The following is a 14,367-nucleotide window of genomic DNA, read 5'->3' as shown; positions in this document are numbered from 1 at the left end:
TATATATTTTAGGACCAGCAGTTAGCATAATGGCTATGTCGCCGGACTCCCAAGTAGTCAACTGCAGTTCGCGTCCCAGACCCGGTGGCTTAAAACTCACGCGGGGTGCGTGTGCATGCGTGCCCAAGATCCCGAGAGGAGAAAGGAGGAGAAGGGATTGCGGCATGGCCATTCCCCCTGGGGGGTGATTTCTTGCTTTCTGTCTCTCTGTCTCTCTGTCTGGCGAGTGCATGAGCCCTATAGCAAAAACCTCTCAAAAAAATATATATATACTTCAAAAGTGTCAATATCATAAACAAAAGGAAAGACTGTGAAAATGTTTTAGGTTAAAGGGGACTAACGTGACATAACAGTTAAATGTACTGAACTTTGTATTGGAAGAAAAAAATGTTATAATGTTCATCGGACCAACTGAGAATATTTGCATAGAGATGGTACATAAGATAAAAGCATATGTTCAATTAACTGAAGTTGGAAATGATATTATGATTATTAAGACAGTTTCCATACTCTTAGTCACATTCACATTGACATATTTAGAGCTAAACGGCCATAATGTATGCAACTAACTCACAAAAAGCTCTAAAAAATTAATCCTATGTATAGAGATAGAGGGAAGAGGGAGAGCGAGAGAACAAATGAAGTAAATAGAGAAAATATTAACTGATGGTGACATTGATACACACTATGTTGGTATTCTCATACTATTCTTGTTCTTTCAATTTTCTATAAGTTTGAAGTTTCTTGAAAATAAAAGGTAAAAAGAAAAGCACAGATTTGTACAAACATTATTATATATGATGTTACTGAAGGATTTAATGTTAGCTAATATTGCAACAATATTAATTTTACTTTGTTTACACATGTGACTGGAAAGTTCACAGCTAGAAATTTATTTGGAGGAAAATAATCTATGTTCTTTTTTCATTACACACAAGAAATATGAATAATATAAATTTATTTAATATTGATACACTTTGAATTTCATAAAAGGAATTCAAATGGAGTTAGCATTTTCTTTCATCTGCACTATTAATCAATCAATAATGATTTTCTTAGTCACAAAATTCATATAATTCACACTGGAAAAATGAAGTTGTGCTTTGTTGTTGCTAAAGCACATATGTTCATTTTATGAATTAAAATTTCCCATATTTGACATTTTTTAACTCCTTTAGGCATATAACATACCACCCTCTTAATCATTAAGCAATGTTCGAAAACGTTATTATTGCATATCCCTACTGAATCAAGGGATTTTCCCTTATTATATTATTTGTCTTTTCTTCACTTTCCTTTTTGAGAAAATCCTCACAGAGAATTATTCATTTTTGATCATTATTTTACCAAATATTCTTTCCACTGAATCTCATTCATGTGTTTAATAGTGACCACAGACATTTTCTTTAAGAATATTTTTATAAATTAATTCTATAACAAATATAATGTTGGTTTTCCTTTTCTTTTTTTTAGAGAGTTTTTTTTTTTTTCCTGTAGGGTGCATGCATTAACCAGAGAGACAGAGAGACAGAAAATAAGAAATCACCCCCTAGAGGGAATGGCCACGCCACAATCCCTTCTTCTCCATTCTTCTCTCAGGATTTTGGGCACTCATGCACACATGTTTAGTGTGAGTTTAAAGCTGCAGGGTCCAGGACTTGAACCATTGTTGACTATGTGGGAGTCCAATGATAGAGCCATTAGACCATCTGCTGGTTCCTCATTTTTTAAAAAATGTAAACACTTTCTAATATGTAAGAATTTTAAAGACCAGTGTTTTTGCAGACTTTCTTTTAGTTTAACACTCATTTCTCCTTACAAATTTGAAATTGCACTTTTATTCTCCTCATTTACTCCTTTGTTTTATATTGTATACATTATCCTTAAGGCCAAAATAAAACTTGCTGTCTTCCACCCTCTTATAAATTATTAGTGCTGAATTAGTAGTTTCATGTTTTTTCTAATTATAATTTGGATTCTTTCATTATATTTGCTATTTTCAAACACCTGTGTATACTTACAATATATACCTGTAGTTTCCTTAGAGATTCAGCTGTGTCTAAAGCTTTTACTTTCCAACATTTTTTTACAATTTCACAGTATGAAATCAAATGTTCCAGCTTTTCTGTAACTCCTCATCCTTCTTTTGGACAAGCTTAAACTCTGACCCCTTTGAAATAAATTCTGACTTTATCATCTGCTTGTAGCAACTTACATGCTATATATGTTTATCTCTAGCCAAGCTCTTTTTATTACATTAATCTTAATAAAGTATTTATTTGTCATGTTTCTTTAGCTGTTCTGTTTTATTTATTTTTTCATATATTTATTTTTTTTTAAAATTTTGGTCCCCTATTTTTACACATGGAATATAAACTAGCTTACTTACATGAATGCATACAACAGCAGTTTAATACAACGGTTAAGTAATGTGTTTTAACAGGGGATGAATCAAAGCTAGATAGTGAAAATGACTCTAAAAGATTTGATGAGGACAAGAGAGAGGTTAACATTCAAAATGCCCAGTGTTAAGTCTTATACATGTCATAGAATGAGCCTCCAACTCGACTTAGATTTTATCAGTAAATACCAATGAAAAGGAGATATTAAATGCATGATTCATAATGTCTATAGAATAAAAATATACTGATTGCACAGCACAATTTTCCCTATTACTTATAACATAGAGAATGTGCCCCTCTTGAGTCTCACATGGACAATACTGCTGTACAGTCAATGTAGTCTCAACAACATCTTTCCAATGGATGCAACTATTTCTTTACTTTGTTTCTGAAAAAAGTCTCACAATGCAAATTGATAGAGATATATCTCATCATAATTAGGTAGAAACAATTCCATGAAAGGTTTTTGTAAGGGTGAGATACAGAGCTCTCTGTTAGTCTATTTTTTTAATTTCAAGATTGGGTTTTAGAGATTTTAAAAGATTTGATGGAATGCTTGGCCTTTTTTATAAAGAATTATTTTATTTAACTTTATTTATTTGTTTATTTTAATTTGACCAAACAGGGACAGAGAGAAAGAGAGAGAGAGAGAGAAAGTAAGAAAGCAAGTCACCAGGTCCAGGACTCGAACCACGGTCGACCATGTGGGAGTCCAGCGCCCTTAATCACCATGCCAACTGCTGGCCCCAATGTGGCCTTTAAATAGAACTTCAAAAGTTTTTCTCATTGATTTACCTTTTAATTTTTCTATGATGTCTTATTCTTCACTATTTAACCATCATTTTAGGAATCCTCTTTTTTTGGACCCCATTCTGCATGTTTTTCTATTGTCTACTTTTAAAAGTTTGTTCCATTCTTAAACTTTCCAGATTTTTTTTTTCAGATTTTGAAATAATCTGGAAAGTGATCTAATCTACTTTCCTTATTCCAGTGATTTTACTAATAAGTTGTGTACTCGAGATGAGTTAGTAACCTTGGAAAGAATAACTGTATATATATCTCTAATGTTAAAAATAGATAACAAACTTGTATGATTCATTTGGAAGTCCTCACAACTTTTCATAGGAAGTATGAAAACTGCCTCTGTACTACATACTGTTCTAGTATTGGAGCATTTGTACCCAGTAATAGTAAGAACCAAAATTTATTGTAATAACAAGAATAAAAAAGAGGCAAAAAGGGCAATCAAAATGTCTTAAATTATTTCATTGTACATCTTCTTTAGATGGATATCATGCAAATCCTCTATTTAATAGTATCTTTTATGGGGTCAGCAGATGGCAAAGCGGTTGCATCACTGGACTCTCAAATGGCTGACCATGGTTTGAGTCAAGGACCTAGTGGCTTGAAAATCATGCTGAATGTGTGTGCACACGTGCCCAAGATCCCAGGAGGAGAATGGAGGAGAAGGGACTGTGGCATGGCCATCCTCCCTGGTGGGTAATTTTTCACTTTCCCTCTCACTATCTCTGTCTCTCTCTCTCTCTCTCTCTCTCTGGCGAGTGCACATGCTCTAAGGCAAAAACCTATAAAAAAACCTTTTACCCTGTTCTTAATATTTGTCTGGATGTTTTCTGTGAGTAATCTTTTTGTCAAATCCTCTTGAGACTACTTTGAGGCATCGGTTGACCTTACTTAACCAAAAACTTTTATGTCCATCTTAATTCTAGAGCTGCATATTATATATTCAAACTTTAGTCTTTTCTGAAACCTTTTCTGCACATTTAAAATGTATGTTTATCTTCTTATTTTATACTGAAATGAAACAAACACCAAAAGTGATCGCAGTAATTTGTCGAAAACATACCAATAAAGAAAAAATAAAAAATAATCTATGAACTATTACTTGTGCTTTTTTTTTTAATATGTTGAAACAATCTGAAGCTTACAGAAAATTTGAAAGTACAGTTTCAAAGAACTTTTTCTGTGATCCATTTAAGAGTAAATTGCTTACCTTCCAACACTTGTCTTGCACATGTTTCCTGCAAATACAACAATCACAGGACAACATTCAAAACTCGGAAATTACCATAGACACAATACTACCATCCTATCTTCAGACCCTATTCCAATTTTGGTTAATGTCTAAATAATAATCTTTATGGAAAAAGGGTCTACTTTCAGAATACACATATTAACTTTAGTTATGAAATGTCATTATTCTCTTTCACTCTAGAATACTTTCATAATCTGTTGGACATACATGACAGTGAGTTTTGAAGAGTATAGACTAATTATATTGTAGTATGTTCTTTGATTGGGTTTGATGTTGCCTCATTATTGATTCAAGTCATATATTTTTGACATTCCTCCAACTCCTCTCAGGATTTTGGGCATGCACACACATGCACTCAACATGAGTTTCAAACCCCTGGGTCTGAGATTTGAACCACAGTCAGCCATATGGGACCAACACCTTAACCACTGTGCCACCTGGTGGTCCTCTACAAAACTTTTAAAGAAGAGTTAAGCCCCATCTATTCAAAATATTTCTAAAGATCCAGAAAGAAGGAACATCCCAAATTCATTCTGTGAAGCCTTTATCACCCTGATGCCCAAAACGGAAAATGACATAACGACAACATCAATAGCAACAACAAATTAAAGAACAATATTCTTAATGAATACAGATACAAAATTTTTTAACAAAAGTCATATTCAATGACACATTGTAAGATTTGTCAGTGTCTGACAGCAAGCTTAAGAGTTACATCTCTCTGGATGGTAATGCTGTTGGCGTTCTCCCCAGGACTTGGTCCTGTAGGAAGGAAAGTTAGAGAAAAGAGAAAGATGCAGAAGCAGAGATGCAGGTGAACACAGACAAACTGTGCTGCTCAATCATGCTGAACTTCGTTATCTATACATTTTACCAGGCACAGTGAACTGTTTTGCAGCTTTCAAGGATGCAATTGAAATTCTACAGGTAGAGATAAGTGCTTTAGTGTACACGTTTTGTGTCCTTGTTACTATCATGTGTGATCCTGTTATGCATCATAGGTCAAGTAAGTTTACTTATGCTGTTCCTCTGCAACTCCAAGGAAGGCTGTCTGAGTATGCATCAAAGAGGATAATGTGTAAGCCATAAACATTATATTGAACAGGGATCGTATGACCCAGCCAGGGTCAACTGTTTCCTGTGCTCCACGGATGTTTCCCCAGAGCCAATAGCATCTAAGACATGAGTCAGCCAGCTCAAGTGAATAATTAATGAGGCATTACGATAACTGCTTCATGTTGTTAAGCTGCATACCCTCACATAAGATTATACACCGTGAGCAAGTAGGCTTTATTTCATGGAAGCAAGGGTGATTCAACATACACAAAACAATTAATGTAATATATTAACAGAAGAAAAGATAAAAATCACATGATCATACCAACACTGCAAAAAAATCATTTGATAAAATACAACATCCTTTCATGATCAAGACCCTCAGAAAAATCCAGACAGAAAGGACACTTCCCAACACAATAAAAGCTATATATTAAAAAATAAAAAGAAAAGAAAACATAGTTAACATCATATTGAATTGGGAAAAGCTAAAACCTTTTCCATAAAAACTGAAACAAGATGAGGCTGCCTGCTTTTGCTACTCCTTTTCAATATTATCCTGTAAGTCTGCCAATGTAATCAGACAAGAGAATAAAATAAAAGGCATTCAAATAGGAAAAGAAGAATAAAATTACCTCTATTTGGAGATGATATGACTATATATATAGAAAATCCAAAAGAATACATAAAAAAAGTTCTGAGAGTGATAAATGAATACTGTAAAGTAGTAGGTTACAAATCAACATGCAACAGTCTACAGCATTTCTCTAAACCAACAATGAACAGACTGAAATAGAACTGAAAAAAGCAATCCATTTACAATGGCCACTAAAAAATAAGATACCTAGGAATAAACTCAACCAAAGAAATGAAAGATTTCCACAAAAGTAGAAAGACATCCCATGTTCCTGGATTGGAAGAATAAATATAACTAAAATATCAATTCTATCCAAAATAATTTACAAATGTAATACAATCCCAGTCAAATTACCAGAGCTATTCTTCACAGAATTAAAAAATACATAAAATGTGTCTACAATCATAAAAGTCCCTGTATCACCAAAGAAATACTGTGCTGTGGAAGGTGCTACATTACGTGAGGAGCCATCTTAAGAGCTATCCTCCATCTTAAGAAACCTTTGGGTTTCACTTCCCCATTGAGCGAACAATAACAGTGACGGTTCTGACCAGCCCAGGAAAGCCATATCAGACTCCTGATTGGTTCCCTCTGAATCCTCATGATGATTGGTCACCATGTAGGACACTCGCCAATTGGTTGAGCCAGAATCCCTCATTTGCATTTAAGGCAATTTCCGGGGCACCAATGATTGATCCTTCTGTAATACCTCATTTGCATTTTGGGCAACCATTCAATGCCCACCAGCATGTATATAAGTTTGCCATTCTTCCATAATAAATGAGACTTGATTAGCATCTCATCTTGTCTCCACTCTGTGTGTCTGTGTGTGTCTGTTCCTTCTCTCACTCCCTCCGTCAGGTAACTGTTTGACTGTCCTGTGGGCTGGGACACTGTGCAAAAAGAATAAAGTAGGAGGTGTCTCACTCCCTGACCCTAAAATATATTACAAAGCTGTGATAGTCAAAACAGCATGATATTGACACAAAAACAGACAGGAAGATCAATGAAACAGAGTAGAAAACCCAGAGATAAATTCCAAAACATATAGTCAACTGATTTTTGACAAAGGGCAAGAGACAGTCCAGTGGTGAAAAAGAAAGTTTCATTGGCAAATGGTGCTGAAAAACTGGATATCTAACTGTAAAAAAGTGAAATGGGACCCATATCTCTCACCATTAAGAAAAATAAACACAAAATGGGTCAAAGAGTTAAACATAAAACTTCAAACTATAAAACTACTTGTGGAAAACTGAGAGGAAACTCTTGGACACATCAGAGAAGGCAAAGACTTCTTAAATAAGACCCCCCTAAAGCACAGGCAGCAACCCTGAAAATAGACAAATGGGATTCCATCAGGTAAAAAAGTTTTTGCACAGGGGACCAGCAGTTAGCATAATTGCTATGTCGCTGGACTCCCACGTAGTCGACCGTGGTTAGCGTCCCGGACCCGGTGGCTTAAAACTCACACCAGGCACGTGTATGTGCATGCCCAAGATCCCGAGAGGAGAACAGAGGAGAAGGGATTGTGGTGTGGCCATCTCCCCTGGGGGGTGATTTCTTGCTTTCTGTCTCTCTGTCTCTGTCTGTCTGGCAAGCGCACGTGCCCTTTAAAGAAAAACCTGTGCAAAAAAAAAAAGTTTTTGCACAGCAAAAGAAAAAAATAATACAGAGAAGAAACACCCCTCAGAATGGGAGAATATATCTGCAAACTATGCCTCAGATAAGGGACTGATAACCAGAATGTACAGGGGACTCAAACATCTTACGCAAAAGAAAAATCAACTTAGTTAAAAAGATGGGCAAATGAGCTGAACAGACAACTCTACACAAGACATACTAACATTCAAAAAGCATATGAAAAAATGTTCAACATCACTTTTCATAAGGGAGATATAAATGAAAACCATAATGACACATTCTGACTCCAGTCAAAATGTCTTAGGTTAAGAAAATAAAGAATGGTAAGTACTGGTGACACTGTGGTGCAAAGGGAAGTCTCACACGTTGATGGGAATGTAAATTGGTATAGTCACTGTGGAGGACAATATGGAGGTTCCTCAAAAATCTACAAAATCTACATATGATATAGCAATTCCACTCCTGGGTATCTACCCAAAGGAGAGGAATATATTCAATTGGAAACACACTTGCATGTCCATATTTATTGTGGAATTGTTTACAATTGCTAAGACGTAGAATCAACCCAAATGTCCAAGAACAGATGAGTGACTTAAAAAAGTGTGGCACATATACATTATGGAATACTACCCAGCCATAATAAACAATGAGACCATGGCATTTGATAGAAAGTGGATGAACATTGAAGATTTAATGATAAGTAAAGCAAGCCAGACTATGAAAGAGAGCGATTGTATAGCCACATTTCATGTATACCAAATGTCTGCAATCTATGGCAGAAATTGAAATACTGTAAGGTATAAAAGCATAGAGAGCAGCTGTGGATACTAGAGATAGTGTGGGAGGATGGGCAATGGAGGGTGCGAAGGAGGAAATAAAGGGGGAAAAGACAAAACATTTAACAGATATAAAAATAGAAAATTATCTTTTGATAAAATATAGTAAAGATTTTTTCTTTTTCTTTTTTTTTTGGTTTATTTGGGGTTTTTTTGAAAGGTTTTTGCTATTGGGTGTGTATGCTCACCAGAAAGATAGAGAGAGACAGAAAGTGAGAAATCACCCCCCGGGGGGATGGCCGTGTCACAATACCTTCTCCTCCGTTCTCCTCTCAGGATCTTGGGCACGCATGCACATGTGCCTGGCATGAGTTTAAGCCATCAGGTCCAGCACTTGAACTGTGGTTGACTACATGGGAGTCCAGCAACATTGCCATTACACCAACTGCTGGTCCCAAGTATGGTAATGTTTTTGACTGGACTGATAGTTTATTTATGCTGAGAAGATTCATTTTGTATGCTGTGGAGATGCACATCAATTAAACATAAAGGAAAAAGGAAGCATCTGACACTCTTCCTCAACTCTCCATGCCCCAGATCTGGTTTCATTCTTTCCCCCAAGAAATTCTGGTTTCTTTTAGTAAAGCCCAGCATCTGGGACTCAAAGCCACTGGTTCTGGGACTCAAACTGTGGTTGGCCATGTAGGAGTTCAGTAAAGAAAGGACTTAGAAACTATTATGCCATATGCTGGTCCCAATAAAGAAAGAATTTAGAAAGTGTTATCTAGACACAAATTCAATTCAAACTTCAACACCACAGAATTTATTCTAAATTTCATCCTTCCCATATTTGTAATTCCTTTTCTCAGTAAGGAGAAAGTAGGCTTCCGTTATCCTTGACATGTTTACTTATTTAATTACTCCCCATATATAACTAATGTAACATTGTTACTTCTGAAAATCTTAACACTAGCTAATTGCTTCTTCAATCATCTGTAGATTTTTATTCATTTATTTATTTACTGACTCTTAAACGACTGTGCAGATAAATTCAAATATCTGTACGTTTTTTTCATTGGCTATTTAACTCCTTTTCAATTTCATGTTTGTTTGTTTGTTTTTTAGGTTGTTTTTTTTTTTCCATAGGGTCCATACACTCACCAGAGACAGAGAGAGACAGTGAGAGGGAAAATGAGAAATCACTCTCCAGATGGGATGGTAACACCACAACCCTTTTCCATTCTCCTCCCAGGATTTAGGCACACATGCGCACATGTCTGCTGTGATTCTCAGGCTGCCAGGTCCAGGACTGAAACCACTGTCGCCCATGTAGGAGTCTAGTGCCTTAACCACTACGCGACTTGTTAACCCCTATGATAACTTCTTACACAGAAAATTTTCAAATGTTTTTAATACCCGAATAAATAACATTTGCTCCTTTCTGCTTATTTATAGTTTCTTCCTCTAAGAAAACATAAGGACTTTTATTACGGTGACTGAAATTTTCAATGCCTTTATCTCCATTATTTTTCAGAGCTTACATGGTTCTTTCTTGAAGAATTACAATGAGACTTTTCCACTCCATAGCAATTTTTGTGTGTTCATGTAACACATTTTGAGCAAAAGCTCCCCACTTTTACACTGGGATTTTCTTGCTTCTGTTGATATTATACATTCCAAGAAGTTATACATTCCGATGGAAACATGATACTTTTCGATTTTTAGGAGTATCTTATGTATTAAACATTCTTTAATTTAGTTGTAGACAGTATCTTGTACTTGGTGTTTATTAGTTCTGAAAGTAATCATTTTTCTGTATTAAATAAGGGATGTATAATTTAGAAACATTCTTCACAGATTACTTACTAGTTACAAAGGAGGAGGAAATTTCATTATAGTCTAGTGTCCACTACCTCAACCAAGTGATCAAAATTAACATCACAGTATCAGAACAAATTGGTCTCCTGTGCCCTGTGATGCATTGAGAATGGTACCCAAGACTTTTGTCAGATTCTTGTTAAAAAAAAAAAGTGATTGAATATATAAAATAAAATTTTAAAAATTTTAAAAACACACACATAGACTCCATCTAATCATGAGGAAACAAATTGATAAACCAAAATTGAAAACTCTTTACAAAACAGCCCTGAATCTTGGGACCAGCAGTTGGCGTAATGGCTGTGTCGCTGGACTCCCTTGTAGTTGACAGCAGTTCAAGTCCTGGACCAAGTGGCTTAGGTTCACACCAGGCATGTGTGCATGCATGTCCAAGATCCCAAGAAGAGAATGGAGTAGAAAGAATTGTGATGTGACCATCCTCCCTGGGGGGTGATTTCTCACTTTCTGTCTCTCTGTCTTTCTCTGTCTTTCTGGCGAGCACACACCCTACAGCAAAGACCTCTTAAAACAAAACAAAACAAAACAAAAAACAAAACAAAACAAAACAGCCCTGAATCTAAAAGTGTATTCATTTATTTCTCCTAGAGGGGATATTCCCATCATGGTCTTCATGACATAGTATACCCTCACCTCAACCAAGCAGGATCATAGGCACACACTCATATTTGGTATGCTCACAGAGGTCCCAGGATGATAACCCAGTGCCTTTTCATGTGGGTCTAGTTATATTACCCAAGTACCACTACCTGGTAGCATTAACCCTGGATTTTTTTTGCAGATGTTAATGTCATGAAAGAAAAAGAAATGTTAAGGAAGTGTAAATTAATACAGATGAAAGAGAGCATGGCAACTAGTGCAACTCTTGATTCTGGGTTGAATACTAAATTTAAAAAGTAAAACATTTTAAAGATGTTATTGGGACAATTGGCAAAATTTTTATGAATTATTGAATGGTTAATATCTTATACCATGTTTAAATCTTAGTGATTTGATAACTATATTGTGGCTATGCAAAAGGATATCCTAGTTCTTAGAAGACACATGCTAGAGGTGTGAGGGGTAAATGTTTATTATACTCACAATTTACTCTCAACTAGTTGAGTAAAACAACCACACATAGGGACCAGCACATGGCATTGTGGTTAAGATGCTGGCTGGACTCCCCACATGGTCAACGGTGGTTTGAGTCCCAACTCAGAAGCTTTAAAATCATGCATGTGTGTGCATGTCCAAAATTCCGAGCGGAGAATGCAGGGGAAGGGATTGTGGAGTGGCTGTCCCCCTAGAGGGTGACTTCTCTGTCTCTCTCCAGTATGTGCATGTGCTCTATAGCAAAAAAAAAAAAAAAGAAAGAAAGAAAGAAAGAAAGAAAGAAAAGAAATTAAAAACAGAACAAGTAAATATATGTTCATATTTATCATATTTATATTCATATGCACATGTATACAAGTGAGGGAGAAAGAAATCAAACAAAATGTTTGATCTAGGTAAAGGCTGCACAATTCTTGCAAACTTTTCATAGCTTACAAATATTTTAAATAAAACAAAAACAAGGTATCCTGGTTCTTTTTTTTTTTTCTTTCAAAGGTTTCATCTGAGGGCATGTATTGCTATGCCATGTGCTGGCCTCCATATTCTGGTTCTTTCCCAAACCCTCTAAAAACATTTTTCCCCTGGGGCCAGTAGGCGACTCGGTGCTTAAGGCACTGGATTCCCACATGAATGACTACAGTTTGAGTCAAGACCTGGTAACTTGAAAATCACGCTGGGTGCATCTGTGTGCATGCCCAAAATCCCAAGAGGAAAATGGAGAAGGGATTGTGACTTCTCACTTTCCCTCTCACTGTCTCTATTTCTATCTGGCAAGCCCACGAGCTCTATGGCAAAAACCTAAAAACAAAATTTTTACCCCCTCAATGCTCTTAATCAACTTCAGGTGTATAGTACAGATACCACCTCCAAGCTCCTTCCTTTAGGCAAATCGTTGAAGAGCTGACAGTATTATCTTCATCAGAATTTGCCTTCCTGTTATTTCCCAACCAGGTTCACCAAAACCTTCCTCATGCTTCCATTTTAACCAATAATAATTGTAAAAACTGGGAAATACTTTTTATATTCACCCCAAATCCTACAAACTATATTAAAAAAAACTCTTTTCTTCTTTGTCTTCTTCCCTCAATCAGTATGTGTACCAGTTAGAATTCTCTGAATAATGTTTACATGCCCAATGATGTTTAGTTATTTCTTTGCTTAAATTTCAGAAATTGTAAATGTTTTAAGCTATGAAATAAATTCATAGTAACTACATTAAAAAAATGTTTCTCCAAGTTTTTGATTAAGTTTTAATAAGTGTTGCAGATGTTTTTAATCTTAAAGCTAATAAGTTAAAAATATACACTTCCAAATGAAGGTAAATATACATTAAGGAAGTCCAGAATGTGAGTAAATTTTTTAATTGGACACTAATTTGAGGAGATGTCCTTTTAAATATCAAAATAATTAGAGAAAAAAAAGAAAAAATTTCTTTTTAAATATCAGAATAATTAGAGAAAAAAAAGAAAAAATTTCTCATTTCATCTAATAAACTTCATATGGGGAGCAGCAGGTGGCATGGTGATTAAGGCACTGGATTCCCACCCACATGGCTGACCATGGTTCAAGTCTTGGACCTAGTGGCTTACTTTCTTACTTTCCCTTTTTCTTTCACTGGTCAAATTTAAAATAAATAAATATTAAGAACAAATACAATTAAATAAATAAACAAATAAATAATCCTTTGAAAATAAACTTTATATGTTTTCCTTTTCAGGTCTGTGTACTATTTGAAGATATGAAGCTTATACTAGTTATCCTGGCAGATACTGAAAGAACAGCACAAATACTGGTTTCTTGGGTCAGTTCTATTTCTTTAAGAAAAACATAAAATTAAAAAACAAATGTGTGGGAACCCCAATGGTGTGGTGATTGAGGTAACTGGATCCCGCATGGCTCACTGCATGGTTTGAATCCTGGACCTGGTGTCTTGAAAAACATGCAGGATGTGTGTGCATGTGTGCCCAAAATTCCAAAAGGAGACATGAGGTAAGGGATTCCACTGTTTGGAAGCTTCATGCGGGGGATGCTTTCTTACTCCCCTATTTTCATGCTTCTCTCCAGGAAGTATACACAAACTTAGGAAAATTCTTTAAAATTAAGCGTGTGTGTGTGTGTGTGTGTATGCATGTGTGTGTGCATGTGTTCAGCATGTAGGACTAATCTCCAAATATGAGTTCAAGTTTCATATTAGTTCTATTTACCTTTTACTACATAATTATAGATTAATTTTCCTGCTATTATCTGTACGTATTTTTATCAATTATATCTTTTTATGTATGTGATGTATTCATTTTAGCATTATTCATTTTATTTTATGTGTCTTTTTCATAGAACAATCTGATTTTGAAAGTATACTTGGCTACTAAATCAAGCCACTGAATTCAAGATTTTTAACTTTTTTAAAAAATTATTTCTTCAAGAGAGACAGAGCGCTAGAATAATAATACTATGCTGTGTGCTGTTGAGCCCACATAAGAAGGTCCCAGGTTCCTGTCTTGACCATGAGGTCAAGGAGCTGACTTTCACTATTGTTTGATCACATGACTTTACCAAAGCACATATTACAAATCTCTTACTAATGGTTCTCAATTGATACTCAGGTTCTTATCATTTTTAATTATTTTTTGCTGGGATCAGATTCCTTGCATATAATTATTAACTTCTTCAATTACCTCCCTAAGGTAAATTTCTTGAAAACTTTTGTTGTGTAAAATGAAATTTGATTTTAAATACTATTATACTAAAATATTTTCTCAAGATATACAGATTTACACTCTACACCTCTTGGCTAACACTGATTACCTC

The sequence above is a fragment of the Tupaia chinensis genome, unplaced genomic scaffold, assembly GCF_000334495.1.
Source record: "Tupaia chinensis unplaced genomic scaffold, TupChi_1.0 Scaffold000005_2, whole genome shotgun sequence".
In the NCBI taxonomy this organism is placed as follows: Eukaryota; Metazoa; Chordata; class Mammalia; order Scandentia; family Tupaiidae; genus Tupaia; species Tupaia belangeri.
Note: the sequence above shows the minus strand (reverse complement) of the source record.